Genomic DNA, 4,858 nt, shown 5'->3' with positions numbered 1-4,858 from the left:
TTTAGGGATAGGTCCTGCTTCCACCACTAGGAGCCCCATAAGTACATGCTACATAATTGTCACACATAATGTAGATAGAGGGTGTAGGTGGGTCCCATGCAGGCTCCCTATCTGTCAGTCCAGTGTCTGGGAGCTCCTATAAGCCCACATTAGTTGTTTCTGTGGGTTCCTTTGTGGTGACCTTGAAACAGTCCCCCCATCCCCAACTTGTACAATCCTTCTTCCCTCTCTTCAGCAGGATTCTCCAAGCTCAGCCCAGTGCTTGGCTGTGAGTCATTGCATTTGTTTCCATCAGACCCTGGGTGAAGGCTCCCTGATGACAATTGGGGTAGTTAGGATGACCAGTTCAGGCTTCCTATTCACTATTGTTAGGAGTCTTAACTGGGGTCATCCTGGTAGATTTCTAGGAATATTTTATTTTATGTTTTGAGATTCTAATATAGTTACCTTGTAGGGAGGTTGCTGTTGTAGAATCTATAGTTTGTAGGAGGGTGATACTGGTGATTACCTTTTTCCTCTGGTAGAGTGGAGAGTACCTTCCCACAACATTAATGCCAGTCAGTAGGGGTAAAACTTCTAGTTTGTACCAGTTTGACTTCTTCACATTTGATGACATAAGTAAGTGTTATCTCCAGCAATAGAGCAATACCATCTGGTTGGAGGTAGCAATCAATAGCCTTGGTAATAACCTTTGTCATTTGAGGGTGCCATGGGACCCCTATGGCCAATGACTCAAAAATATGCAAGTCACTCCTGGCATTGGATATTTAAGTTAGCATAAGATGTCAGGTTAGACTTCATTTGTATATGTATATATTTTAGGAAAATTCTTCAAAGGAAGGCTTTGATAGTTCAAATGGACTTTAATGTAAGTTGTCCCTCCTAATATTCCCTTCTTTTTGAGGGAGAGAGAGACAGAGAGACAGAGAGAGAAACAGAGACTGAGAGAGACAGAGAAAATAAACTTGGGTAGGAGAGATCTGGGAGGAATTGGGAGAAGAGAAAAACACGATTAAAATATATTTTATGAAAAAAATGCTGCCGGGCAGCTGTGGTGCATGCCTTTTATCCCAGCACTTGGGAGGCAGAGTCAGGTGGATCTCTGTGAATTCGAGACCAGCCTGGTCTATATAGAGAGATCCAGCAGAGGCACCAAAACTACACAGAGAAACCCTGTCTCAAAAAAACAAAACAAAACAAAAATACTGTGTCTAAGAAACAGCTGAGAATATTGGGCATTTGGGCATCATAAAGAAATGGCTGTGATTTAAAATTCTAGTTTGTAAATAAATAATTGTAGCAGGCTTTCTCAGACTGCCAGCCCCCAAATTGTGACAAGGAGACTTATTATTAGTTATGAATGCTAAGTCTTATCTTATGCTTGTCCCATTAATTAAACTATTATAGCTTAATTTAATCTGTTTCTCTTCATCTACACTTTGCCTTGGAACTTTTTACTTTTCTTTCATTCTGTATGTCCTATTTTCCTGCTTTCTCCATGTCTGACTGGCTGGTCTTTGCCTGGCTGGCAGGCCCCTGGCTGCTCCCTGGCCACTGGCTGCCTGGCACATGGTGGGCTGGCTGGTTCCCCTTTTCTCTCTGCCCGCTAGCCTTGCCTATTCTTCCTCTGATTAGCTATTGGCCATTTTTTTTTTTGTTTATTAGACCAATCAAGTGCCTTAGGTAGGCATGGTGAAACAGCAACACATATTTACATAGTTAAACAAATGCAGTATAAATAAAAACAACATACCTATGTAATTAAACAAATGCAGCATAAACAAATGCAACACATCTTTACATGGTTAAACAATTATTCTGCAACACAAACAAATGGGACACATCTTTACAAATATTCTATTCCACAACAAATAATGGATGGCAATATACAAATAGATCATTTCTCCCTTTCCTTCCCTCCCATCAGTCCCTTCCATATACCCTCTCTGTTTGCTTTCTGCATAAATACAACCAGCTTAGTTTGTATTCTGTTGGTTGTAGTTAGACTTTCTTTGGACCATCAGCTACCAAATAATGACACAAACACTTCTTATTAAGTATAGAGGCTTGGTCTTAGCTTAGGCTTGTCCCTAACTACCTCTTATAACTGCATTTGTATTAATCTATGTTCTGCCAAATGGCGCATTACCTCTCTTCCATATTGGATGTCCCACTTCCTCTGTGTGTGGCTGGTGAATCTCCACCTCTCAGATTCTTCCCCTGAGTTCTCTCTTTCCCTGGAAGTCCCACCTATCCTCTACTGCCTAATTATTGGCCTTTCAGCTATTTATTAAACTAATCAGAAGGTGCCTTGGCAGAGACACGTCTTCAAAGTGTACAAAAGATTATCCCACAACAGTTAGTTGTATGTGTTTTCAGGACTGACTATCCAGAATTGTGTAACCAATTGGTGTACTCTTCTCTGGAGAAAACTATTTCCCTCACTCTCATCATTCCTTAATTGCCTGTAGTTCTTTGTCTAGGGTTGAGACCTCTTGGGCTTTACATATTCTCATCTAACTCACACTCACCCACTAAGTTCCTTTTCAACTTTCCCATATTTTAGCATGTCTATTGTCCTCCTTGTTGAACTCATGTGTTGGCAGTCCTATTGGTGACACTTTTAAGAGTATAGCTTCTGCCATTCCTAGAAGACACAATCTCACAGCAAACTTCCAGTTTCTCTGGCTCTTATAATCTTTCCACCCCTTCTTCTACCTGACCCATAGGCTTCAGATGAAGGAATTGTTTTGTAGACATATTCATTCGGTCAAGGCTCTACAATTTTGTATTTTGATTGGTCATTTTTTTTTTGTAATGGTCTTCATTTGTCGCAAAGATAAGTTTTGTTTTGTTTTGTTTTGTTTTTTATTAAGTGATGAGAAATACAGTTGTCTGTGTGCATAGGGATAAATATTTAGAATGTATTTAGGGGCTATACTGATTTAGTAAAATGGGAGTTGTAGGCTCTCCTTCAAGATCACTTTACTAGCTGTGGGAAGTTGGGTTTACACAACTATTTCTATCACTCCAACAAAATGCTTGTATATTTGGATATTGCATTGTAGGATATACAATTATTTAACTTTCATTGTATGATTAAGAGAAATATACTGTATTGTAAAGAATACTGACTCTGACTTTAGGATATCAAGACCCTGTCATTTATTAGATATGCAATTTAATTATTTAAGCTTTCATTTTTCTTTTCTATTAATGAGTGTTGTCTTAAAACAATAAATCTAGCCGGGCGGTGGTGGCGCACGCCTTTAATCCCAGCACTCGGGAGGCAGAGCAAGGCGGATCTCTGTGAGTTCGGGGCCAGCCTGGGCTACCAAGTGAGTCCCAGGAAAGGCGCAAAGCTACACAGAGAAACCCTGTCTCAAAAAACCAAAAAAAAAAAAAAAACAAAAAAAACAATAAATCTGCAGGTTCAAGTGTTTTTTTTCATACAAAACAATTAATATACCCTGTGTCCATTTAATGTAGGAAGTATAGAGACATCTCAAATTTTCTGAATGGTGGTCTGCTTGGAAGATAGGTGGGTCATTCATCATTTGTCAGCATGTATTATATTTCTTTTCTCTCTGTCCTCATCCTGCTTTCTAATCCCAGATGCTGTCATCTCTCTGAACTAATTCCCCCAAACTATAAATAAAAACATTATTATCATATTGACCAAAATCAATTGGTTGTATATAACACATCTTTATCTGAATAAACTGGGGAAAGTAGATGCTTATCACACATGATTGGATACGGTTTTTGGTGAATATTAATCTTCATAGTTCATCAATAATTCCTACTCACAATGAATTGCTTCCTGGAAATTTTCTTACATGTGGCCTACTTCTGTGACTGTGGACCCAACTCCTCAATCAAATGAGGACCCCCATTCCTAACTGTTCATTTTTCCATGGCATATTGCAAATTGAAATATTCAAGATCAATCCCCTTTTCTCTTTCAAGCGGCAAACTCAGTTGCCTTTGTGAGCACAATAAGAGTTTTTTCTCACTATTTTTAGGGTATACCTATATATTTCTACAAACATGGCTTTGGAAATAAAGGAGCATTATTTATTTTTGAGAACTTCTGATGCCCTCTTACATCAATTGGCTAAAATTGTACCCAGGTTTTAAAATTTCATTTTTTCTCTCGTTCACCAAGAATAGTCCTATAATATAACACTAATCCTAACAGATATATAGGTTAGATGGCCAGGCAGATTGAATACATGAGCTTATGAGAATTTGTTGGAACTACAGAAGAATCCATAAGAGAAGTGCCAGTGATTCTTTGAAAGATACCCACAGACCTAACATATATCTTGCCAAATGTGGGTGCACATGGACATGCATCTATCAACAATTCACCAATTACTGCTAGCTTATTATAGTTTCTTCTTCTATTGGCTAGGTGTTCTATCTTCATTAGAAATTTTGGATGACCAGAGGTGGAAATTAATATACAGAGTTTATCTTGATGTCTAGTATATAGTAAATTATTAAAATGTATAATTATCCTTTCTTTTATTTTTATGACTTTATACTTAAGGTGGTATTCAATCAGATTATAAAATATTTCAATTTAATACCAATAAGATTGTATTCAATTCAAAAATAAAATAGGTAGTACTATGAGGTAATGTAAATAATATTAAAATAGTCATATCTACATTAATAAAAGAGATGCATGCTAGAGAGATGTATCAGTGAATAAGGTGTTTAGCAAAATATAAGCACCAGAGTTCAGTTCCTCAGAATTTATGAAAAGTCAAGTTCAATAGGATGCATCAGTAATCCTAGTACTTCTATGTTGAGATAGAAGGCAGTGACAGGAGACTGCCCATAAGCTTGT

Source organism: Peromyscus californicus, unplaced genomic scaffold (genome assembly GCF_007827085.1).
Source record: "Peromyscus californicus insignis strain IS unplaced genomic scaffold, ASM782708v3 Scaffold_5__1_contigs__length_169319896, whole genome shotgun sequence".
Classification (NCBI taxonomy): Eukaryota; Metazoa; Chordata; class Mammalia; order Rodentia; family Cricetidae; genus Peromyscus; species Peromyscus californicus.
The sequence above is the reverse complement of the archived record's forward strand: the minus strand, read 5'-3'. Positions refer to the sequence as shown.